Below are 26,824 nucleotides of genomic sequence, written 5' to 3'. Positions count from 1 at the left end.
TCCCACATTAACTTCAATTCTTCCTTTTGCAACAAGGCCTGGTTTTTGGAGGCATGTTGCGCTAGTAGAATAAATCCAGGTGGCAGTACGTTGATTTACATAGGGCTTGATCCAAAGCATACTGAAAAGAGGCAGCACAGTCTAATGGGTAGAGCACCATGCAGCTACTCAGGAGAGAGGGGTTTTATTCCCAGCTTTGACGTGGGAAAGCCACTTTTCTGTTTTCCCTCTCACCTTTTGTCTATTATGGGCCAGACAGAAATCATATTTGTTTGTGAATACTCTCACTGACTTCACCTGGATTAAGGTACTACTCAATGTGAGTAAAGGTATTAGAATCTGACATTTAGATTGTAAACTCATCAGGGCAGGACCCATTTCTCACTTTGTTTGAACAGCCTCTGCAGCTCTGATCTCAGTAGGTGTCACTAGCCACTACTGTAGTGCAAATAATAAATAACAACAAATGAAATCAACTAGAATCTTTGGACTTCAGTGGAGATATCACACACTTTTCTGCTACTCTCCTCAGTTTAACGTCTCCCAGCAACTCAGACTCATATACAAGGCTGAATAAAATAGTAATGTATACCCTTTGGGAAACAGCAAAAACAAATAATAAAGCCAACCCATCCAGAAGAGACAGTAACTTACCTAAGACCCTATTGCTTGGCTCTGCAGTCTTTGGTGTCGTCTTCTGAGCCATCACACAGGAGCTGCATGGTATCATTTCAGTAGAACTCTAAAAGGAGAAGAAATTGAAGTTTTTAATTGTTTGCATAATGAATGGCCCGTTGGCCTGGTTAGTTCAGTACATATTTCTGTAATAAAGTACATGTACTAATTGTATTTTAAGATCCCCTTCCAGAATTCCTATATCAGGCATAACATATATACAGCACATGCAATTTACTAAACCCATTCCTGCATTATATTTCCCTGAAAGCAACATTGGTAGAGTATATGTGTATTTCTTTTCCTGTTCATACTGTATATTTGTATGTGTTACAGAACGCAAGGATAGCTTACGCATACCCTTAACCAATATTTCATGGCCATAAGCCTATCTTCCTTATGCTACATGTACACTATACTCTCTGACTCTGATTCAAAAACCCATTGAAATCAGTGGGAGCCTGTAACGGAGTTAACAAACTCCATATTGGGTATAGGCACAAGGGACAGGAAAGTCTTCCATGTTACAGGCAGTCAGGCTGATCACACCCTGCACAGCTGCCAGAAGTGCCAATCATGGAGACATGCACCCACAGCTGTGACCAATAAAGAAAACAAGCCCAGTTATAGGGGAGGGGGAACACAGAAGGAAAAGGCAGCAGAAAGGCAACAATCCCACATCATGCTGCCTCTGAGAAACCAGCAAGGAGACAAAATGAGACTGTAGCCTTGGAGCTTAAGGGCTGATAACTTAATTGAGTTAAGAGTTTATGGACTGATCTAATTGCAGATGAATTGAAGGGGACCAGTTAGGAACCAGCTGGGACCCCTAGAGAGATTGCACCAAGAGCAGAGGACAAAGCTTTTCCATTAACTTTAGGGAACTTTGGATCAGGCCCTACACTACTTAGCCAGTAATGCTGTGATCCTTTAACAATACATTAGATTGGAATGATTTTAGTACTCTGTATACTCATATTTTAGTCTTTACAGCTTATATAATGCCATAGATACCTAGAACACCTTGTAGAAAAGGTAAAGAATTCCCTCCCCAGAAGAACTTATCTTAATTTATAAGAACAACAGGAAGAGACAACACACAGAGGAGTTGGGGGAGAGGTAGGATAAGGAAGAGGACAACATGATAATGCAGTCACTTGAAAGGTTAGTACATGGTTAAAATATTCTTAGTTATATATTAGGATTAAGTTTAAAGTGAAGAAATGGATTTGGAGATGGGATTTAGAAGAGGAGAGGAATGCAGTGTAGCTGATGGGATCAAAAAAGTCATTCCAAGAACAGGGAGTTGTGTGAAATAAAGTAACAAAGTGAGGCCTGGTCTAAACTACAAAGTTAGGTCGACGTAACTTGCATCAACCTATTTGTGAATAACTACTCTAAAACTTGTCTGTGGCTGATGTAAGTGCCCTGTTACAGTGACACAGTAAAACTGTCACTGAATGCTGTGGAACCATGGTTGACCTGCTGAGGCAGTGTGAGTGTGACCTGTGTCAACCCTAACTGTTTTCCAGAAGCTGTCCCACAATGCCCCATTCCTTGGGACAGTGAATGCTGTAGTCATAACTGTAAATGCCACTGTCCAGAGATCATGGAGACTGGAAACCTTCATCCTCTTTAAAGCCCCCCTGTGTATTTTTGAAATGACTTTTCCTGATTACCCACCTTGGGAAGCACATCTAGCAGCTCTCCCTTGTCGTGTGCAGCTGCCCAACCAACCATGCAGGTTCCATGCACTAGATGCTCTCCAATGCCAGGAGGCATTGGATCTCCAGGACTTGTGGGAAGAAGAGGCTGTGCAAGCATAACTATGGACCAGGTGTAGAAACGTGGACATCTATGAAAAGATTGCATGGTGGATGTGTAGGGATATTAAAGAAGGTTTATATTGAGCATGGTTTATATGAAAAATGATTTATTGTTAGAAATAATTTATTGTTAATTGATACTTTATAATTTAAGATTTATGTTAGAAGTAAATTTGTGATTCCCAGCATTTAGCCTCTAACCTGCAAGCCACCAGCTGTGTCTGTGTAAAGCCTGCTCAAAGAGATACTTGGTATAAAACTTGTTAAGCTCAAAGAAATACTTTGTATAAAACTTGTTAAACATTAATTATCTCTAAGTAAGCCAAAACAGTAGCTGTTATAGTGTATAGATAGAGACCCCCACCCTTTGTAAGTTTTCATCTCACTTTATCTTTGCTTGTTAAAAGACAGGGAGTCTCACATAAATTGGTAACACCCCAAAAAGTAAAGAGACAGTGAAATAGATGTGATTAAGATAGAGAATGTATGTGACTGAATGGTTAGGGAGTCACCAGCCTGAAGAATTCAGTGTCGGCTGAAGAAGGTGTCAAGTGGGATCAACCAGATGACCCCCGGAGGGCAAACTGGAATCCACCCACCACACCTCAAAGGAAGGAAAAACAAAACACCTATTAACATGGAGCCAGCCATCTGCTGATTGATTTAGCAACAGCAAAATGAAGCAACTCTCATGAACTGACATAGGAATAAATTCCTATAAAACTGGACTCTAAAGACTGAGGACTTTGAGTCTATGGTTCTGCCGCCAGCCTCCAGGAGCATCAGATGCATCTGACACAGACTCGGCTCCATCCTCATGACCAAGATACCTGGCCAGTAACTTGGCATGAGCAACATCTAGGCTGGTAACTATAACATCTATACAGAACCTGAATGAAAGATTGAGTGTGTGTGTGTGTGTGTGTGTAAGGAATAAGTAGTAATAGAGACAAGTAGAAAAACATTGTTTTTTGTTTTGTTATGGTATTTACAATAAATGTGGCATCTTTGCCTTATCCCTCTTAATAAGATCCTGCTGGTTTTTATTATATTGGTATAACAGATGCAGGCAAAGAAGTTAGGTCAAGGATCATCATCAGTGTTGCATGAAAGTGAAGGACTTGCTTATTTTACAATGAGCCGCATGCCATGTTGGGCGGAGATCCCACCAGCTCCTCACAGACCACCATGGATAGCTTAGAGGAACCTGAAACACAGACGCATGCCATGAACAGTGAGAAGAAGGAGGAGCAGAAGTGCTGGGGGGAGTGGGCTCCAGCAATGCCATAAGCCAGGCCCTGAGGCTCCACTGAAGTCTAGCCAGTCCTGGTAGCCACATACAGACGAGCCCAATGAAGGGGAAGGACCTTGGGTAATTGTGTGCATGCATTTTTCCTTACAAAGTTTAAATATAAAGATGTTGCCCAGACCATCCCCAAGTTGACAAGACATGAGTATCAACTTTTCATTATTTTACTTTTATGAGAAGAGGTAGATACAGGGGTAGGCAACCTATGGCACGAGTGCCGAAGGCGGCACGTGAGCTGATTTTCAGTGGCACTCACACTGCCCGGGTCCTGGCTACCGGTCCAGGGGACTCTGCATTTTAATTTAATTTTAAATGAAGCTTCTTAAACATTTTAAAAGCCTTATTTACTTTACATACAACAATAGTTTGGTTATATATTATAGACTTAGAGAAAGAGACCTTCTAAAAATGTTAACATGTATGACTGGCACGCAAAACCTTAAATTAGAGTGAATAAATGAAGACTTGGCACACCACTTCTGAAAGGTTGCTGACCCCTGAGGTAGAGGTACAGCAAACAAAGGTAGAGTTGGCATCTGCTTTTCATTCTTCTGTTGGATTAGGTGGGGGCAGAGGGCATACAGAGCCGTCAGTTTATGTACACAGGGATGTCCCCTTTATTCTCCTGAGAGGGCGTGAAACTTTCATGGAGATACTCTACAATTCTCTCCTGAAGCTTTTTAGGGGTAGCAGCCTTAGTTCCCTCTGTGTGATAGGTCACACTTTCTCACACTACTCCATGATGAGTTCAGCTGGCATCATTGCACTAAACGGATTAACAGCATATGGGCCTTGGCAGCTTTGGGACACCAGAAGCAGCTCTCTGTGCCTTTGTTAACCTCAGAAATGAGATATCAGATTAACCATCACCGCCTGTGGAAAATGCCAATATTCAAAACCATTGCCCTATACTTGTACCCATGGAGTAGGAACCAAATTTTTTTTGTTTTATGCAGCTGAAGTTCTTTCCCCAACTCACCCTTGGTGGGCCACACTCACAATGGCTGGGGCTGGAGAAGTGCTGTGCAGGGGCGTTCCAAAGCTGAAGCGTCAATAAGTCTGTCTTATTAAAAGTTATGAGAATAAGGCAAGGAAGTTTTGAAATTCTCTCTCTTTCCATTGTGACTGTAACTCCAATGACACGTCTCTCTGTTTTTATCAATAGCCTCTTGCCATTGTGGCCTTGAGGGGTCCTCCTCCAAACCTGCAGAATGCATGACCCTGATGAGAAGTAGAAAGAAAAGGACTAGGAGGACATGTTCAGTGAGAGATTCTGCCAGGAGGTGCTGCACTGGATTGTAAGCAAAGGGCCTACATGGCAGATGGCCTGGAGAAAGGACCAGGAATTCCAGCAGGAAAAGAGGGAGATGTATCAGGAAATAATGGGTATTCTCAAGAAGCAAACCCAAATGCTGCAGACCTTAGTTGACCTACAGGTCCAAAAATCCCAAATTCCTCATCCTTTGCAGTCCTTGGAGAACTCCATGGCTGCAGCTCCCTACATCCAACATACCACATGACATCCCAGGCTGCATCCTTACCCCTATCACTTTACATCAGAGGACAGCAAGGAAAACCACCGTTTCACATACACTGATGTGTGAGAACCATTATTGGTGTATGTGCAACCACAATAGACTACATTTGTGCACTGAAGCTGACAAAAATGTTTGCTGCCTTTTCAATTTCAAAATCCCATTCTGTTAGTTTGTTTAAAATTTGCATTGTGTTGCTTGTTAATGCAGAAAAACAATGTGCAAAAACCATTTTTGCCAGTCAATAAAGTTCACAACACATACTGCAGAATGCATAGCAGTACTTAAAGCACTTGGTACTTGTAAATGTACAGCAAGCATCACATAACTCATAACTTCAGGGAAACACAGTTATATTTACAAATGTACAGTACGTACTACACCATTGCTAGCAGCACACAATGCACCAGCCCAGAGAACAGTCCAGGACAGAACATTACTGTGGCTGACCATTGAAGCGCTCTTTCAAACCTCCTTTAACCCCATAGCTCCATGCTGAGCTCTGGTAATGGCCCCTTTGTCTGGCTGTTTAAAGTCAAATGCTTCACCTCTGCCATCCACCCTGGTGGCAGTTTTTTTTCCCTTTACCTCACAGATATTATGCAGCAAGTGGCTATAACAAGTGGGATATTTTAATCACTGAAATCAAATCTAGTGAGTAAACACCACCAGCATCCCTTCAATCTATTAGAAGCACATTCAACTGCCATTCTGCACCTGCTGAACCAATACTTGAATCTTTCCTTGGTGCTCTTGAGCTGGCTGGTGTTCAGTGTTATGAGCAAGGAATAGGCTGGGTCCTGCAGAATCCCCACTGACCCTTCAGTATCTTCAATGATAATCCTCTGGTTGGAAAAGAATGTCTTTAATTACAGCTTTCTGAACAGTCCTATGTTCTTAGAGAGACAAGTATCATGCACCTTCCCTGAGCTTTCCACACTGATGTCGGTGAAGCATCCCTGGTGATCTACCAGCGCTTGTATAACCATAGAAAAATAGCCCTTTCTGTTAATAGGTGGGAATAGGGAAGGTGGGTTTGTGCCAAAATAAAGATATGTGCGGTGTCTATTGCCCCACTGCAGTTCAGGAATCCCATTGCTGTAAATCTATCCACTACATCAGCGGTTTTCAAACTTTTTTTTCTGGTGACTCAGTTGAAAAAAATTGTTGAAGCCCGTGACCCAACGAAGCTGGGGATGAGGGCTTTGGGGTGCAGGAAGGGGCTCTGGGTTTGGGGGGGCTCAGGGCTGGGGATTGGGGTGCAGGGTTGGGGCATGGGCTTAACTTGGGTGGCTCCCGGTCAGTGGTGCAGCGGGGGTGCTAAGGCAGGCTTCCTGCCTCTCCTGGCACCTCAGACTGCACTGGAGCTAACAGCAGGTCTAGCTCCTAGGCAGAGACGTGCAGGTGGCTCTGCACAGCTCTCACCCACAGGCACCAGCCAATGGGAATGCGGAGCCAGTGCTCGGTATGGGGGCAGCACACGGCGCCCTATGGGCCCCCCGCCTAGGAGCTGGACCTGCTGCTGGCTGCTTCCGGAACAGGTAGGGACTAGCCTGCCTTAGCTGGGCGGCACCGACAGGACTTTTAACGGCCTGGTTGGCGGTGCTGACCAGAGCCGTCACGACCCAGTGCCTTACATTCCATGACCCAGTACTGGGTCACAATCTGCAGGTTGAAAACCACTGCACTACATCTTGCATGCTGCTGACAGTCATAGTCCTGCATAACAGGAGACTATTAATGACCCCACATAGTTGTCTGACCACAGCCCCCACTATGGATTTTTCCAACTCCAAAATGATTTCTCATTGACTGGTAGCAATCTGGCCTTGCAAACTTCCACAGTGTGATCACCACTCACTTCTCCACTGTCAATATAGCTCTCATTCTTGTGTCCCTGCACTAGAAGGCTGGGGCAAGCTCAGCACACAGATCCAAGAATCAGGGGGTAGCCGTGTTAGTCTGTATCCACAAAAACAACAAGGAGTCTGGTGGCACCTTAAAGACTAACAGATTTATCAGTTAGTCTTTAGGATCCAAGAATGTGACCTTTTGCATCCGAAAATTCTGCAGCACTGCTTGCTGTCCTAAATCTGAATTATGATGCAATCCCATCAGTCAGTGCTCATGTCTTGGACCCAGAAGCAGTGCTCCACTGTCTGCAGCAGCTCTTTGAATGCTACCAACAACCTTGAATTGTTTTTTTGCTATGTCTCTTAGCAAACTGTCCTCAAAGAAATCATCATGTCTCCCATCATTGCATTACTTCTTGTGGGTTTGCAAATACAGGAGAATTGTGTGTGCTGTATTCGTAACATTGATGAGAATAGTGCAGAGCTCTGTGGGCTCCATGCTTTTGTCAGAGATGATGGACACCAAAAAGTGCCATGATGGGGCATGGATGGCATTAGGGGATGGAGAAAGCTGCATGCTGGGAACTTGAGTCCTAGCTCCCAGAGATCCCAGCACAACTCATTTCTGTCCCACAAAACACTGCAATCAGTTTCTGAAAGGCATTGTGCTGGAGGGTGGCACATGGCACACTGGGATATCTATCCATGATGCACTACACTTTGCATCTACACAAGTACTCCTGATGAGTATGCCCCGCACCAATGCAAGCAACAAAGTGTGCATGAACGAGTGATATACAAACTTCAACAGTTGTATGCTATGTGACAGACCCAGGCCAGTGGGGTACAGGAGTCTGGTAGAGGGCAAATATACTGGTCACTGGATGAGTAGTTTTCTGTTCCCTGAGTGACCAGAGCAGGGGCTGCACTAGAGTAATCAGGAATCTGCTAGAACCAATTAAGGCAGACAGGCTGATTAGAACACCTGCAGCCAATGAAGGCAGGCTAATCAGGGCACCTGGGTTTAAAAAGGAGCTCACTCCAGTCAGGGAGGGGGGAGCCAGAGGAGAGGAAGTGCGTGTGAGGAGCTGGGAGCAAGAGGCAAGGAGCTGAGAGTGAGAGCGAGAGCGTGTGCTGCTGGAGGACTAAGGAGTACAAGCGTTATCAGATACCAGGAGGAAGGTCCTGTGGTGAGGATAAAGAAGGTGTTTGGAGGAGGCCATGGGGAAGTAGCCCAGGGAGTGGAAGCTGTCATGCAGCTGCTATAGGAGGCACTATAAACAGCTGCAATCCACAGGGCCCTGGGCTGGAACCCGGAGTAGAGAGTGGGCCCGGGTTCCCCGCAAACCTCCCAACTCCTGATCAGACACAGGAGAAGTTGACCCAGACTGTGGAGAAGATCACTAAGGTGAGCAAATCTGCCAAATAAGTGCAGGACCCACCAAGGTAGAGGAGGAACTTTGTCACAACTGGTGTCAGAAGTGGGATTTGGTGTGCACAACGCGGCAGAAGGAGGGTGATTTAAAAAAAAAAAAGAGGGTTTATTTTTTTTTCACCACAATGAATGACTTAGTGCGGGCATTGATGCAAGCTACGGCGGCCCAGCAGGAGGTTACCCGTGTCCAGGCAGCCGCCCAACAGAAGGCAGTGCGGCTGCAGCAAGAGACTAATCGCCTGCTAATGGACCAGGCTTCTCAAGACCGAGCTATGTTGCGGGAACTGGTAAACCAGGTAAAGACCCTTACAGAGCTGAACCGCGGCCATGATTGGACGCAGATCATACGGGCCAGCCATTGGCTGCAGAAAATGATGCGGGAGGATGATGTAGAGGCATACCTTCTGGCCTTTGAGAGGACAGCCCTATGGGAGGCCTGGCCTTGAGATCAGTGGTCTGGCATCCTTGCCCCATTCCTCTGTGGGGAGGCCCAGAAGGCCTACTATGATCTGCCTGAAGAGGCTGCAGTAGACTACCCCCAGCTGAAAGCAGAGATCCTGGACAGATCTGGGGTAACAACTGCAGTGCGGGCCCAGCGGTAGCATGAGTGGAGGTACCAGGAAAACAAACCCCCCGCGGCTCCAATTGTATGACCCCCACCCTAACGCTTCTGAACCAGTAGAGGCAACAGAGACTGGGCCCCTAGATCTTGGGCAGATTAGCCCCAGAAGAGGAAATTTTGGACGGGACCAGGCTGAAGACCCAAGGTACGACAACATTAGAAAGGAGGTGACTGAAATAGATGGGGTCCCTGTGAAAGGGAAAACCCAGGGACCATGACCCTATTTCATAATGAAGAAGAATCTCTTATACCAGGTTGCACCAGTACAGGGGCAGAAGGTACAGCAGATCCTAGTACCTCAAAAACACCAGAACGCTTTATTAAGTCTTGCTCATAGTCATCTTTTTGGGGGGCACTTGGGGGTAGAGAAGACCCTGGCACGAGTCCTACGATGGTTCTTCTGGCCCGGAGTACATGAAGAAGTGCGGAGGTACTGTGTGTCCTGCCCGGAGTGTCAGCTGCACAGTCCCCGTCCCCACCTGAGGGCACCGTTAGTACCCCTTCCCATCCTAGAGGTCCCCTTTGAGCGAATAGCCATGGACCGAGTGGGACCCCTGGAGAAGACAGCTCGGGGCCACCAATATATACTTGTTGTTTTGGACTATGCTACTCGCTACCCGGAAGCCATCCCCCTGCGGAACACAGCCTCTAAAACGATAGCCAAAGAGCAGGGGGGGATTTTTGCGTGAGTGGGGCTACCAAAGGAGATATTAACAGACCAAGGAACCCCATTTATGTCAAAGCTAATGAAGGACCTCTGTACGCTGCTCCATATACATACCCTGAGAACTTCAGTCTACCATCCGCAGACTGATGGGTTGGTAGAAAGGTTTAACCGAACCCTCAAGGCTATGATAAGGAAGGTGGTAAGTCGGGATGAGAAGGATTGGGACACCCTACTGCCTTACCTTATGTTCGCTATCCGGGAGGTACCTCAGGCCTCGACTGGGTTTTCCCCATTCAAGTTATTATACGGGCGTCACCCCCGTGGCATACTAGATATCGCCAAAGAGATCTGGGAAGAGGAACTCAATGAGGGGAGAAATATAATAGAACATGTAATACAGATGCGAGACCGGCTAGCCCAGGTCACCCCTATTGTACGGGAACATTTGGAAAAGGCCCAGGAGGCCCAGAGAACCCATTACAATCGCCAGGCAAAAGTCCGACAGTTCCAACCAGGGGATCGGGTGATGGTGTTGGTACCCACAGGAGAAAGCAAGCTTCTGGCCCAATGGCAGGGGCCCTATGAGGTGGTTGAACCTGTAGGGGAAGTAACCTACAAGGTGCGGCAGCCAGGGCACCGAAAACAAGAACAGATTTATCACATCAACCTTCTAAAACCCTGGCATGCACAAGAGGCATGCATAACTGTCCAAAAAGACCTAACCCAGGAAAACAAGGCTTCCAAAGAGGTGGGAGTGTCTCCCAATTTAACACCAGACCAGAAGAATGAGGTGTCTGAGATGATCTTCCGGAACCAAGATGTGTTCTTGACAAAACCGGGTTGAACAACCGAGACATATCACCACATCGTCACGAACCCTGGGGCCAGAATAACAATGAGGCTCTATCGGGTGCCAGTGGCCAAAAGGGAGGAAATAAAAGCAGAAGTAAAAAAAATGCTGGAGTTGGGGATCATCGAAGAATCCCACAGTCAGTGGTCCAGCCCAATCATGCTGGTGCCCAAACCTGATGGCACCACAAGTTTTTGCAACGACTTCCGGCGACTAAACAAAGTATCCCAGTTTGACGCGTACCCCATACCTCGCATAGATGAGCTAGTGGACCGTCTGGGGATTGCCCGGTACTTGACTACCCTAGACTTGACAAAGGGGTACTGGCAGATTCCCCTTGCAGAAGAAGCAAAGGAAAAGACTGCATTCTCTACACCAGAGGGTCTTTTTCAATATACTGTCCTCCTTTTTGGACTACATGGGGCCCCAGCTACTTTCCAGCGCCTCATGGACAAGCTATTACGCCCGCATAACAGTTATGCTGCTGCCTACTTGGACGATGTGGTCATTCATACCCCAGACTGGGAAACCCACCTAGAGAAGGTGGAGGCAGTCCTTGATACCTTCAGGCGAGCTGGCCTTACAGCAAACCCTGCCAAGTGCGCTGAGGGTTTACAGAGGCCAAATATCTTGGCTACATTGTGGGAAAAGGTCTGGTAAAACCCCAAGTGAACAAGTTGGAGGCCATCCAAAATTGGCCCCGACCACGTCGCAAGAAACAAGTCCGGACATTCCTAGGTGTAGTGGGCTATTACCGACGATTTATCCCCCACTTTGCCACAAGGGCAAGCCCTCTGACAGATCTAGTGAAAGCCCGTGGACCTGATCTGGTGAGATGGTCTGACACAGCAGAGGAAGCATTCTCAGACCTACGGATTGCCCTCTGCAGTAACCCCGTACTGATAGACCCTGATTTCTCCAAGGAATTTATCCTGCAGACAGATGCATCGGAAATAGGGTTGGGGGCCGTTCTATCACAGATGGTCGGAGAGGAGGAACACCCAATTCTCTACCTCAGTAGGAAACTCCTTCAGAGGGAACAAAAATATGCAGTGGTGGAGAGAGAGAGAGTGCCTCGCTGTAAAATGGGCCATGGAAGCATTGTGCAACTCCTTGCTCGGGCGCAGATTTGTCCTCGTGACCGACCATGCCCCTCTTCAATGGATGCAGCGGAACAAGGAGAAGAACACACGGGTGACCAGGTGGTTCTTATCCCTCCAACCTTTCCAGTTCCGTGTGCAACACAGAGTAGGGAGCTGTCACGGTAATGCCGATGGCTTGTCACGTGTGCACTGTCTGGCATCCCAAGCTGCCCAACCTCTTGGTGTTGAGCAGGGGGGAGGGATATGTGACAGACCCAGGCCAGTGGGGTACAGGAGTCTGGTAGAGGGCAAATATACTGGTCACTGGATGAGTAGTTTTCTGTTCCCTGAGTGACCAGAGCAGGGGCTGCACTAGAGTAATCAGGAGCCTGCTAGAACCAATTAAGGTAGACAGGCTGATTAGAACACCTGCAGCCAATCAAGGCAGGCTAATCAGGGCACCTGGGTTTAAAAAGGAGCTCACTCCAGTCAGGGAGGGGGGAGCCAGAGGAGAGGAAGTGCGTGTGAGGAGCTGGGAGCAAGAGGCAAGGAGCTGAGAGTGAGAGGGTGTGCTGCTGGAGGACTAAGGAGTACAAGCGTTATCAGATACCAGGAGGAAGGTCCTGTGGTGAGGACAAAGAAGGTGTTTGGAGGAGGCCATGGGGAGTGGTAGCTGTCATGCAGCTGTTACAGGAGGCACTATAAACAGCTGCAATCCACAGGGCCCTGGGCTGGAACCCGGAGTAGAGGGTGGGCCCGGGTTCCCCCCAAACCTCCAACTCCTGATCAGACACAGGAGAAGTTGACCCAGACTGTGGGGAAGATCACTGAGGTGAGCAAATCTGCCAAATAAGCGCAGGACCCACCAAGGTAGAGGAGGAACTTTGTCACAACTACTATAACTTTTTTGGACCAAATTTGTCATATAGACATGGCCTGAGTCAGAGAAAAACATGATAGGGTAACATTGAGATGTGTGGGAGGAGGAACAAGAGCAGAGAGGTGTGAGGGAGCTAAATTGTGGAAGGGATTTTAGGAAGGGCTGAACATGGCAGAAGCAACTGGCAATGTAGATGATTTTAGCATCAGATTTTTGCATGGGCTGGAGAGGGCTAGGGTGACCAGATATCAAGTGTGAAAAATCAGGATAGGGAATAGGGGGTAATAGGAGCCTATATAAGAAAAAGCCCCAAATATTGGGACTGTCCCTATAAAATTGGGACATCTGGTCACCCTAGAGAGGGCTGAGATGAGTTTCAGTGAAGGTAGGGAGAAGGTAGCAATAGTTCAGGCATGAGACAATGAAAGCCTGGATAAAGGTCATGATGATGCATATTTTCTAGTGGTATGCTTGCACAATGTAGCCCAGCTTGGATTCAAGTATTATTAGTCCAGCAAACACATGAGATGGAAAACTCGGGTCTTAGAGTACTCTTAATGTTCTGTTATTTCAGTCCTGAGAATCCTCTTTATGCCTAGATAGGATAAAGCCAGATGAGACTATTAACAGTGGAATGCCAGGAAGCTCAAAGTGAGGTCACCATCTCATAGAGTGCCTGGTCTAGGGGATAAGTGCAACTCAATCTAAACTATTTCTAGAGTACCCATCACCATAGTATCTAAGCACTAGCGAACTGAAGGGATGTTGTGGCAGCCAAAAAATGAAACTAAAAGTTTCTCCAAAGTTGAAAAAGTTTAAAGAGGGAACATTAATTCCAGTCTTGAAAAATTTCCACAGAAGGCACACTTAAATTTTACTGTAGCAATTACATTTTTTGAAACTGGGTAAATCTAAGAGCCAGGAGGAAATGCTGTTGCCAGACAACATAATGAATGAACGATAAATGTTTGTGCGCTTATGAGAGTTTCATGGTGGAGGGTCAGGCTGTAACACTTGTCTGACCTCATATACATTTCATGGGCATAAATCTTGTAAAAATATTTTTAGCAAACTAGGTTTTAAATGCAAACACTATGTGCTTATTATCTCATGAACAAACATAGGTTTAAGCAAATTGATTTTATCAGTTACTGTAATTCCCCTAGAGAACCTATTGTATTTCAGACTTATGACATATGTATATTTCTTAATATTACATATTCCAAACACAGAACATCAATAAAAGTCAGAATTATAATATTAATGAATAAAAAGCTTCAGTCAATCCTGGATAACAACGTACTCTCCTGTTTTAGAATATAGATATAATATGGAAATCCTGCCAACAATTCTAAAATATTTTATACTTTGACTGTTTCCTAATAGTTGATATTTTTAAACTCCTCTCTCATTTTTTTTAAATTAATCAGTCCTTTATTTTGGTGTTTATGGGGTCAGTAGTGGGGAGTGTATGTTTGGGGCAGATTAAACTTTTCAACAGACTTGTTTTGAATAGGACAGTCCTGAGTGTTCCAGGTTCTCCTATCTGTCTTGAGAAGTCAGTTAACAACACTGCCCAGACATTGTGGTACGGCTCACCCCCAATCCCACCAGATGTGGATAGCAAGCCACTAAGCTTCTCCACAAGATGACATCTTGTGAAGAGGTAAAGGAGAGTCTCACAGGACCTGATGGTAGGTGCTATAAATTCGGATAAGCAACCAACATTAGGATGCTCTTGAAGCTTTGTGGTCCACATCACTAAGCATGTTTTGGTATTCTGATGGAGTTTTGAGGCTCATATGAAGCTCAATACGTTTCCACAACACTGTATCATAGGTATGAAATATTGTACAATGATGCAATATCAGGATGCAATATAAGAAGCATAGAATGAAGGGGTTTGTAAATTTTGGGGGGAAATTTTTAAGAACTGTCTGAAAACTTTAATTTTTGATGTGCTGATAATTAAAATACTGGTGTTTAGAAGGAAAGAAAATAAATCCAACATAACGAGGACATAACCCTTTGCAAGCTGGACACCTCACAGCCCTCCTGTTTTCTTGGAAAATTGTTCCAGGAAAATTTAATAATACAGTGGCAACCACAGACAACCTCTACATCCCTTTCAGAACTCTTAGAAGCTGCTTGTACTTCCTTATCTAGTATCGAAGTCTTTCATGTGGTCACTATCCCTTCAACTGAGAGCGGATAGGACTATTTCTTGATTGGACAGATGCAGAAGATATGCACATACACTTCACGCTAAGGAAATAAGTGTTCCCCTTCCTACAATCCCCTGTATTGGGTCTCTAAATCACTATTTCAGACCTTGCTATATTTTTTCAGGGTTTAGCTTTTCCACAATGCTTATGCTGTGAGTCAAAGAACCTGATTTCCATCTGGAAAGCTCAAACAAAGACAACGGCAAGGGCAATTTTTAAGGGGTTGGAAGATAAAGGTAGCTTTAGGTGACCACTCTCAAAGGACTGTGACTGCCTCCAGTGGGGCTGCAGATCACTAAGGACTTCTCTGCACTGTGGCTTTGGGGTGTGAGGGTCAGAATTTCAGAAGAACTCAGCTCCCTAAATAAGGGCCAGATTTTCAGAGGGCTTCAGCTCATTTGGTATGGAGCTCTTTGAATATCTGGCCACAAGTATCACATGGCGAGTTGCTGGGACCTGAGCATTTTGAAAATGTGGCCCTTATTTAGGTGCCTAAAAGGGAGCTGAGCTCTTGAAAATCAGTCCCCAAAGTCTTGTTTACACTGTATTTTTTGTTTGTGTATAAAATATACCAGTGTGGCTGCACTAGGGTGAGTCACTTTTTACATTGGTGCAGCGTAGCTGCATTAGGGGTTGTATCAGTTCAGCAAAAATAAAACCCAGCATAGACAAGCTATCCAGGGCAAGTAGGATGGACACCAGAGTGGAAGCAAGAGGCATCTGTTTTCCCTTGTCCCCTTCAGAGCCTCTAAAATGGATTTCACCTAGTCAGGAAATTCACTGTAACTAAGTAAGCAAGATTAAAAAGAATACATTTTATCCTTAAGTGCTCCTATAGTTTGTGTCAGAGTAATGAGAAAACAACAGAGATAGAGATTGCACTAACTAGAGGCATTAGACCTGTACCTGTATCACATTTTTATGAAACTAATAGTCAAATAAGGTAGTTTTGTATTTCTGATTAGGCCGGGAGTTAAATTAAGGTGATGACTCAGTGGCATTTCCATTAGAGTCATTTAGTGTGTTTGTGATTTTTTTTTTAATATGTAGCATTTAGGCTTTTGGAGTTTTGTTAGTTTTAAACTCCAATGTGCAGGGCCTACCAAAACAGTTTTAGGGTCTAACCTTGGAAACATTTACATACAGGAGTGGCACGTTGAGACTTGTGCTAAGGACTACTCCCATGAATGAAGACTGCAGGTTCAGGTCCTTGAAAGCGAAGTCTATAGGCCAGCCATAACATTTCTAATCTTACAGGATAGAGACGCCATTATCAAACTGTGTTTATGGAGTGGATTGGGTACCAGTGTCTCAACTGCACCCAGAAGTGGTGGGCACAGCTGAAAAAAGGGGAGTATGCAAAAGAGCCCTTTGCATCCCCCATCTCCAGTGTTGGGTCCAAGTTTACACTCACATCGTCCTCAATGTAGATTGAAGCAACAATCTTAGAGCTTCTCTAAGCTATATTGGCTGACAACAGACTCCACGGGTGGTTCTGGCAGTTGGGGATCTCTGGGATATAGTGATGTCGCAAACAATGGCATACACCCGACTCCAGGGGCAAGGGCTGGTTGGTGATACTGGAGCTCCTCTGGCAGTTCTACACCATCTACATAAAAAGAATCCTCCACTGGCCAGATCTCATCTGCCAGGTTTTAAGGATGCTTTTTGCTCGGAGACTGGTGCAGAACTACACTAGTGGACCAGTGAATTGGGCCCAATGCTCATTTTAGCATTGACTATATGTTTAAGGTTGTATTTTCTGCAAAACTATAACACATAACATTATGTATATTTAAAACCCCATAGAACCACATATTTATAAAATGAAACCCACTCCAGCTCCCCCAATGCAAGCAAGACTGGGAGTACTAGTGTAGAGTGGCCACCAGCAGCTTTAACCCCTGGTCTGCCTACACTTGAAAACTATAGTATATCATCATGATGAGTTGTCTGGCATGGACACAGAGTCTCAATGGCCCTGTCCATACAAACAAACTGAAGCTGCAATTCACCACCAGTGCTGAATGACAGCTCTGGAGTTTGTTGGTGTAGTCACAGCCCCAGTGTTGTGTTATACCCTTGACACAATAGTAAATGAGAGATATTATTCGGCTCAGTGTAGTAGTTCATTAAAATCCAGGGACTATGCCATAGAACTAGTTTAAAACAAAGCTGGATGTTCATTCTCTTGACTGGAAAGACGCTAGGGTATATTTGTACTATACTTCAATATTGTACCATCAGTGTCTGCTTCATTTGTACTGTTTTTAATTTAATCAAGAAGGCACCTCTATGATTACTAATTTACACAAACAAACCTGTCTCTCATTACCTTGTCCACCACACCTTCTTTAGCTTGTTCTGCTCTAACAACTGGATTGAAAGCTCTCTTAGGCCAGGACTGTCTTTGGGTTATTCATTTGTGCAGTGGGGCCTACTCCTTTTTTGGGGTCCTTAGGAATAAATAATAATAGTGTATTATTTTCATAATGTGTTTTGGGATAAGGTTTGCCTCCAACACTGCTGCTGAACAGAACAGTGTCAAGACCAACACAGACTTATTTTGGCCTATTCTGGAAGAAATGTCTCAGTGCAGCATTTTGAGCTGGGACATATTACTATCTGGGGCTCTTTACCAGATGTAGCTGAATCCCACAGAACCAACAACTGAAATCATAACAATAGTATTGAGTAGATTATTTCTAGTGGGAAAATTTAATAATTTACAATGCCGCCAAGATAACCCCAGGGCTGGATTTACACCTTATGTGTCCCTAGGCACAGCATCTTCAGCCCTGCGCCCCTGCCCCACACCTACAGCTGATCTTTGTGTTGCACACAGTTTTAGAGAGGTAAGGCAGCCCTAGAATGCTGGTGCCCCTAGGCACATGTCTACCGTTCTTAACTGGAAATCCAGCCCTGGTTAAACCTCATTTCATATGTATTCAGGGCTAAGGGTTTGCATACATCTGAAATGCTCCAGCAGCACCGCTGCAGAGCTTCTGTTTAGATACTCACTGCAATGATGGTAGTGTTCTCCCATTGGTGTAGCTAATCCACCTCCCTGAGAGACGGTAGCTAAATTGATGGGAGAATTATTCTATCGATGTAGCACTGTCTACACTGGGAGTTAGGCGGGCTTAACTACGTTGCTCAGGGGTGTGGATTTTTCACACTACCAAGTGAGATAGCTGGATTGACTTCACTTTTGAGTATAGACCTGGCCTATGTATTGTCTCCTTGATCCCTCTGCATTGGGAAAGGAGACCTGCAAAAAAGAGGGAGCTGTGCCTTTCAATAAGATGCAAGTCTCAACATTTCCCCCTCAAAATAAATGAAAATAAACTATTCAGATTATCATTTTTCCCTCTGGTTATTTTTTACATTAGAAATATCAGGTCAGGTCTTACAGGTCTTTGGTGGTCTCAGATGTTTACATGTAGAAAAAAGAGATTTTTCTTCTGCTAGTGCTGCAAACTCAAACAGGGTTTTGAGAATCAAGTTAGGTCCTTTCACTCTTGTACATCACCAGAGACATCTGGTAACTATTATTACCTTAACGGTGTGCACAGAGATGCTAGGAACATTTCTTTTTGATGATGCACAAGGAGGAACAGAATGCAGCTCATTGCCTCTTTGCTGTGTTGAATCTGTAGTGCTAGTGGGAGTAAAAAGCAGTAAACTATTAATTTTGCCACCTAAATAAGCAGATATGACTAACTACACCCAAGGAACAATTCTGCTGAGTAAGAAGAGACCATTTTTGCCACGTCCTTTTGTGGACAAGCTAATATTGTTAGGTAGGAATATGGTGTGCAGCTGCAGAGACCAAAAGTCATTGTGATGGGGTGCCTGCCCCACACTGGGCTCTAAGGGGTCAACAGAGCCCTAGGGAGGCTGTGCAGGAGGCAGCCAATCAGAGGAAGACTGAAAGACGCAGACAATCAGGACCAAGCAGGCCCATATAAAAAGGGAGCTGCAGGGCAGAGGAAGGTAGTTCTCTGCTGGGAGCCCAGAAAGGAAGGGCTGTGTCTCTGGAGGACTGAGAAAACTACCAGCACTCTGTACGGAGCAGTGCTGCTAGCAGGGACCAGGAGAGTGAGAAACAGCTCCTGGCTGGCTGCTGGGATTTGCAGGCAGAGGGCAGGGCAAAGAGAATGCTGGGGCCATGAGGAAGTGGCCAGACAATTTGCTGCAGTAGCCACTAAGGGAAGTGGCTGAACAGTGGACTGTAGAAGGGGGGAGTACAGTGTGTGGCATGGCCGGAGGGCTGTGTCGCTGAAGAGGACGCTGCGGTCTTTGGAGAGATGTGGGTCCAAGAGGAGAAGTGATGGTGGCAAGGCACCACCTGAAGAGGGCACACTAACATGCAGTGCTAATCCCCAACACAGCCAGCAGGAGGTGCCAGAGTGGTGAGTGAACCCCATTACAGTCATCCTCTATTTTTTAAGACTCTATTTCTGGACTGCTGGGAGCTTTTAGCTGGCTTCATTGCTGTATTATGGAAAGTTCAAATAATAACAATTTGATTCTTAAATGCAAGCTCTCTGTGCCTTAATAAGAACAATACAATCCATTTTCAGAGAACAACATATTTTGTTAATTGTTCTGCACAGCTGTTCTTTGGATACAAATATTGGACTTTAGGTATCAGTAATTTAAAGTAAAGTAGAATGGTAGAAGGCCAGAACCAGGCATATGCAGCTCTGAAGTCCTGCTTACATCCTCAAAATAGGCCTTTTGCACAGTGATGAATTTCATCTATACTGATGAAAATAGCAGTGATTAGCTGAACATTTTTTTTCTTTGCTATTGAGATAGACCTGACCTGGAGCAGGAAGTCTCTCTCTTTATCCCCAATGCGCAACACACTCTGGAAAGAATTTCTAGCATTATGCTTCATAGAAGGGAAAGGTATTAATATATGTAGTACCGTCTCTGAGAATAAAAGGAATAGGAAAAAATACTGCAATGACTTAGCATGGTACTCACTCCATTTTATTTTGACTTGATCTTTTTCTTTTAATCTTTATTTGACAGCTTCTGCACTGAAAGTCTGCAAGCCTGCAGCTCAGAACTGCAGCATTTGGTACAACTGAAAGCATCTCTAGAACATATGCTGTCCTGATTAAATAGATATCTATAGGCCAGCCATAACATTTCTAATCTTACAGGATAGAGAAGCCATTACCAAACTGTGTTTATGGAGTGGATTAGGTACCAGTGTCTCGGCTGCACCAAGAAGTGGTGGGCACAGCTGAAAAAAGGGGTGTATGCAAAAGAGCCCTTTTGAGGCTAAATTGCTTCAATGGGAGATGGTTCAGTAAAGTAGCCATCTTGAGTCAGTGCATCTGAAGTAAGTGGAGTGAATTATGTTATGAAAACTAGGTGCTTGGTTACCACGGTGATGAGCATTGCATAAGAACCTAGCTAGAACAGTACTAGAAAATGAAAACAGCTCACTTAAACAGATCTAATGTGTGTATATAAAAGCTTTCTCCAGCAGCTTGAGAAGCTTGTAGGCTTTGTATCTCAGCCATACCACCTCCAGTTTCTAATCCTTTCCAAGTTTTTAGTGTGTTTTGGGAATGGTTTCAGGTCATTTTTCCATGAGGTAAGAATTAGTTCTCAGAATACTTCCACCTCCAAGCATGCTTTTTCTTGAAGCAGTAAATAATTCAGCCACAGCTCCGAGAGACAAGAACAGCCAAGTAAGCAACACTGTGGTTTGTTGTCACACGTTAGAAGGTGGAACATCTCAATCTCTCTCTAAGAGAGAAAAATGAAGGACACCATCTTACTTCTATTCTGAAAAGATTTGATAAGAATTAAAGAGCCTTCTTTGTACTGTAGAAGCTCTTGCATCTTACTGAAAACAGGTTACTGTTCTGTGAAGTGGATTACTTTTCCATATTTAGCAGTGATAAGTATTTAAGCCCATGAGCAGGGTTTCTAGCATCTTTGGAGGGCAAGGCTATTTGTGTTTCCTTCAGCCTTCTATATAAAAGTTTACCAGCATTAACAACTAATGCTTTCCAAGAAACATAACATTTTCCATCTGGACTAAGTTTGAGGTCAATGATCATACTTTTTGCTAAAGTTCCTTTTCATTATCCCTCTGCAATACTTCCAACTCCCTCTCTTTGCCCGGGCTACTATTTTCTAGCGCCACTAGCTTTGCCACCTTTAATATCTTATTCCACTTCTTAGATGGCTTGACCACATCAGCTTCCCCTTACAATTAGAATCCAGCTGGGGAGAATTCCCCAGTGCACAAACTCGATAAGCACCTCAGGTTGTCTTATGAGGCTCCTTTGCAAATGCCATTGTAGGGGGCATGCTGAGGCCTGGAGGGTGGGACTCCAGCAGAGGCTACTAGAGTTATTTGGGTCATAGAACTGCCTATAGTCAGTGTGGCAGGGCTGCTGTAACTCAGGCAGCCCGCATTCTCTCCCCAGCTTCTTAATATTACTGTGGGCCATTTTGCCTCCTACAAGCAGCCCAGAATTAGGAGGATACAAAGGTGTCATAAAACCAATTTTCCTTACTTGCAAGTTTTGTGCTTTGTCTCTTAGTATAGCACAAAATCTCACCCTAATTGTTTTTAATTGCAATATTAATCACTTGCCACCATAATTCTACAACAACCTCAGTGAAAACAGCTTTTAACATCACTGGCCAAGATTTTTCAAAAGTGACTAGTGATTGTGGGTGATGAATGAAAGTCATTGAGGGGCCTGATTTTCAGAGGCTGGATGCTCTGCACTTTATAAATCGGGCCCTTTAAAAGAGTCGCAAGTTGGGGATCCTAACAATGAGACAGCCAAACTGACTAGTCACTCTTCAAAATCGTAGTCCAAAATTGATGGTATTTTTGTATTAAACTGGTATTGGACTGAGTTAATAAAAATATTTCTGCTTTCATTGTGGGCAACAGACATAAACAACTTGTCTCAGAGTAATACAGTGAACTGGTTTGTTACAGTATGCAGGTTTTCTTGTGAAGAACTTTCACTGATGATATTCTGCCATCTAGTGATATTTATCTGAGAAGGGAAACATTCCAACATTCTGCCAGTACATGAAAGGCGTTACTGCAAAGTACCGGTAATACATGTTTCAGAAAAAGGAAAAGATGTTTGGGAGAAAGGAAGCCACAATCTTAGTAGCATGAAAGTCACATGAGCATAGAGTAAAAGTGCAACCGGAGGTCTCATTCTGGGCTACACTGTGGACTAATTATGGCAGCTCAGCCATCCTAAAGAGGGTGTAAAGAGCTGCTTGACCATTCTGAGGGAATCCCTCTAGTGCAGGGGATTTGCTGGGTGTGGTCAGGTCAGCATAATTGAGATCAAACTCTGGCTGGGCCAGATTCTGCCCTAGTTACATTGGGGTAAATCTGGTATAATTCAGTTTACATGGTAGCATTGCTCTGGACTGCCATTAGAATAACTGCATGGATATAGAGCTGAATTCTACTCTCAAACAGTTTGAGCAAAATTCATGGGCAGTTTTTTTTTTCCAGAATTTATGGGGCTACATTTCATTCATACAATACTGTACACCTACCACACTGAATCTTTGCAGTGGCCTCCTTGGGTACTACATGCAACACAAATGATTCAAGATACATGGAAGAGCTATTATGGAGCTTATGAATTGTGTAATCAGTGGTAGATTAGGGCAAAATTGAATGAGTTGCATGCAAGTATATATGTAAATGATGGGACCCAGTTTTGAACACTTGGCCCACAGAGTTAATAAACTAGGTAGAGTAGGCAGTTGTGGATCACATGATGGTAAACAGTGACTGCTTGCTACTGCATGAATTTAAATGCATCTCCTGTTATTGTTTCCTGCCTCATTTTCAATCAGGTCCTATAGTAATTGGTTGGTGTTGCATTAGATAATAATAATTTCCTTTCTGTCATCTATTAAGGGCATAGGCGCAGACTTATATGGGGCTCTGGGGCTTTAGCCCCATGAATAAATCCCAAGCAGGGGCTCTGCCCCACCAATGTTTTTTCTCCCCTGCTTGGAGCGCCCCCCCCGCCGCTGCGCCGCCGTCGCCACGGCTGCCCAGAGCCCTTTAAATCCCAGCCGCTGCCGGGAATCAGAGGGCTCTGGGCTGCCTGCTGCAGCGGGAAGCCCAGAGCCCTCTGATTCCCGGCTGCGGCTGGGATTTAAAGGCTCTGGGCTCCCCGCGGTTGCAGGCAGCCCAGAGCCCTTTAAATCCCAGCCGCGGCCGGGAATCAGAGGGCTCTGGGCTGCCTGCTGCGGCGGGGAGCCCAGAGCCCTCTGATTCCCGGCCGCGGCTGGGATTTTAAAAGCTCTGTGCTCCCCGCGTTTGCAGGCAGCCCAGAGCCCTTTAAATCCCAGCCGCCGCTGGGATTTAAAAGGCTCTGCGCTCCCCGCGGTTGCAGGCAGCCCAGAGCCCTTTAAATCCCAGCCGCCGCTGGGATTTAAAAGGCTCTGCGCTCCCCGCGGTTGCAGGCAGCCCAGAGCCCTTTAAATCCCAGCCGCGGCCGGGAATCAGAGGGCTCTGGGCTCCCCGCAGCGGAAGCCCAGAGCCCTCTGATTCCCGGCCGCGGCTGGGATTTAAAGGGCTCTGGGCTGCCCGCCGCAGCAGGCAGCCCAGAGCCCTCTGATTCCCGGCGGCGGCTGGGATTTAAAAGGCTCTGGGCTGCCTGCCGCAGCAGACAGCCCAGAGCCCTCTGATTCCCCGCCGCGGCTGGGATTTAAAGGCTCTGGGCTGCCGCAGCAGACAGCCCAGAGCCCTCTGATTCCCGGCTGCGGCTGGGATTTAAAAGGCTCTGGGCTCCCCGCGGTTGCAGGCAGCTCTGAGCCTTTTAAATCCCAGCCTCGGCTGGGAATCAGAGGGCTCTGGGCTGCCTGCAACCGCGGGGAGCCCAGAGCCCTTTAAATCTCAGCCGCGGCTGGGAATCAGAGGGCTCTGGGCTGCCTGCAACCGCGGGGAGCCCAGAGCCCTTTAAATCCCAGCCGCGGCTGGGAATCAGAGGGCTCTGGGCTGCCGGCAGCAGCGGGGATCCCAGATCCCTTTAAATCTCAGCCTCAGCTGGGAATCAGAGGGCTCTGAGCTGCCCGCTGCGGTGGGGAGCCCAAAGCCTTTTAAATCCCAGACGCAGCTGGGAATCAGAGGGCTCTGGGCTGCCTGCAACCACGGGGAGACCAGAGCCCTTTAAATCCCAGCCGCGGCTGGGAATCAGAGGGCTCTGGGCTGCCTGCAACCGTGGGGAGCCCAGAGATCTTTAAATCCCAGCCGTGGCCGGGAATCAGAGGGCTCTGGGCTGCCCGCTGCTGCGGGGAGCCCAGAGCCTTTTAAATCCCAGCTGCAGCTGGGAATCGGAGGGCTCTGGGCTGCCTGCAGGGGCAGAGAGCCCAGAATCCTTTGAATCCCAGCCGCGGTGGCTGGGATTTAAAGGGCTCAGGGCTCCCGGCGGCTGCCAGCAGCTCAGAGCCCTTTGAATCCCAGCCCCTGGCTGCTGATTGCCCCCGCCCCGGACCCCCACCCCCTATCGAAGCACCACTGGTCCTTGTCCCCCATTACCCACTCCCCAGACAACTGCCCCTACCTGTCTCTTGGGACCCCAGCCCCTATCGAAGCCTCCCTGCTCCTTGTCCCCAACAGCCCCCACCTGAGACCCCACCCAACTTCCCGCCAGGACCCCACCCCCAACCTGTCCCCTGATAAACCCCCTGGACTCCCATGCCTATCCAATTGCTGCCTGTCCCCTCACTGCCCCTCCGAACCTCTGCCCCATCCAACCCCCCCTGCTCCGTGTCCCTTGACTGGCCCCTGGAACCCCCTACCCCTTCTCCAACCTTGTAATCTTGTGGCACTGATGCGTTATAGCTTCATTTTATATCGGCTTACAGGGCGGGAGTGGGGGGGGCACCACCATTTTGGGCCCCACCAAAAATTATACAAACCTGCCGCCTATGATTAAGGGATTATTTACTTCCTCCTTTTGTGGACTAGAGTGGTCCTATTCTAAGTCGAAGGCCCAAGACAATAGAGTTGCATCTCCTTCTACCAAGCCTGAATTTGAGCCTATGACTGGGGGTGGGGGGAAGTATTTGCTCTGTGATTTCTACCTCGTCCTTACTCACATGCCTTACAATGATCCTGCCCTCACAATCCATCTGTCTAACAACGGCCTGGTCCCCATCACTGTACTAGCTGACCACTTCATAACCACTGATGAATGTACTTTCACAACATCTCTATGGGATGGGGAAGTATTATTCCCATTTTACAGCTGGGAAACTGAAGCACAGGGAGATTAAATAACTTGCCCATGTTTCCACAGGAAGTCTAGAGCAGAGTCAGAAATTGAACCCAACTGTCCTGGAGTCTAAGTCCAGTGCTTTTACCACAAGACCATTCTTCCTAAATGGGGAACTCACTTTCCTAATGTTATTAGGTCATATGATTTTTGAAGCTGAGTGAGAGAAACATTCTCATAGACCTAGGAAAAGCCTCAGGAAGAAAAAGCTACAAAAATGTGACGTTTCTTAAAGATTAAATAATTTTATTACATTTTTCTGCACTATTAGTAAAATGCAGCCTATTTTCTGGTTTCCTCTTGACAAACCAAAACCTGAGCTCCAACCCACACTCACAACAACTGAACACAAACCTACATGCTAACACTTTGATGAAAGGCTATTGCAGCTGCCTGACATCTAGCTACCTGGCGCCAAAGTCATCAGTCAATAGGGAGAAAAAAATCCCTGGGTCTGTTTTCACCATGGCAACCCATGCATAGTAATCAATGTCTCTCTGGTTTGTATGCTGGTTGCTATAGTGAGTCCCTATGCTGCAGTATACTATAGCAACAAGAAAATGCCATAATTCTTGTTTGTTTACAAGGCAACCTAAAGAGGCTGTTTAATCCTGAGCCAAGACTTGATGATATTCCCTAGTCTGTTGTGTTGCATTTACTTAGCTACACAAGGAAAGACAACAGTAGTGTGTATAAATACACAGGACCTGATTCAGATCCCATTTACACTAGCATTGTAATATCAGGAATAACTCCCCTGTCTTCAATGGAGTGATATGAGTTTTAAACCAGCATGAGAGCAGAATCAAGCCCAGAGAGTCAGTTTACCCTCCTTTACGCTGTTGTAAATGCAGAGTAACTCCAACTTCAGTAGAATGGCTGCAAATTTATACTGGTGTCAATGAGAGTAGATTTTAATTAAGGGTCCCTGACCTGAAGAATTTACATTTTAGGCCTGAGTCTGTTGTTCACATTCATGCTGAGTATTGCCTTATTCTGCAAGAAGTTCCATTCATCCCATGGGGCTACTTGTAGCGTACGACACTGTTCCCTGTGAGTAAAGGTCTGGGTTTAGGGACTCCATTTTCAACCTTATTCACACTAACAGTCCCAATGACTTGAATATGGCATTGTTCATGTAACTACTTTTTTAGCACCAGTAAGAGGTGCAGAATCAGGCACAGTTAACCTTCCCATCCATGACCTGAAGAGCTCTGTGTAAGCTCTCTGACCAACAGAAGCTTGGCCAATAAAAGATATGACCTCACCCATCTTGTCTCTCTGGGACCAACAATGCTACAACGCCACTGCATATTTCCCATCCATGGAAGTTCAGAGTTCCCTTCCATTTTCTATGAAGAAAAAGCAGCTCATTTTAATTAACATCCTGTGTTCATTTTGTTACTTTATAGACTACATGCCATGCCCTCTAGTTTCACTATTCCGCTTTCTGACAGCGTGTTTTGGCAGTCATTTCAACAACTCCAGTCGTAGATCATAAGAAAACTGTTTGCTTAATAAATGCCCTTGAATTGTGTCATTATTGAAACGTATC

The 26,824-nt window shown here is 45.7% G+C and overlaps 1 long non-coding RNA gene across 1 annotated transcript; it reads left to right on the top strand.

Moving 5' to 3' along the window:
• Positions 1 to 1,345: 1,345 nt before the first annotated feature.
• On the top strand, positions 1,346 to 5,634 carry LOC120408490. The gene is made up of 3 exons (XR_005600724.1): positions 1,346 to 1,839; positions 3,565 to 3,873; positions 4,976 to 5,634. It is a non-coding gene; the product is annotated as an uncharacterized LOC120408490 (long non-coding RNA).
• Positions 5,635 to 26,824: the final 21,190 nt, after the last annotated feature.

This window comes from Mauremys reevesii, linkage group 6 (genome assembly GCF_016161935.1).
Source record: "Mauremys reevesii isolate NIE-2019 linkage group 6, ASM1616193v1, whole genome shotgun sequence".
NCBI classification, from domain to species: domain Eukaryota; kingdom Metazoa; phylum Chordata; order Testudines; family Geoemydidae; genus Mauremys; species Mauremys reevesii.
The sequence above is the reverse complement of the archived record's forward strand: the minus strand, read 5'-3'. Positions and strand labels throughout refer to the sequence as shown.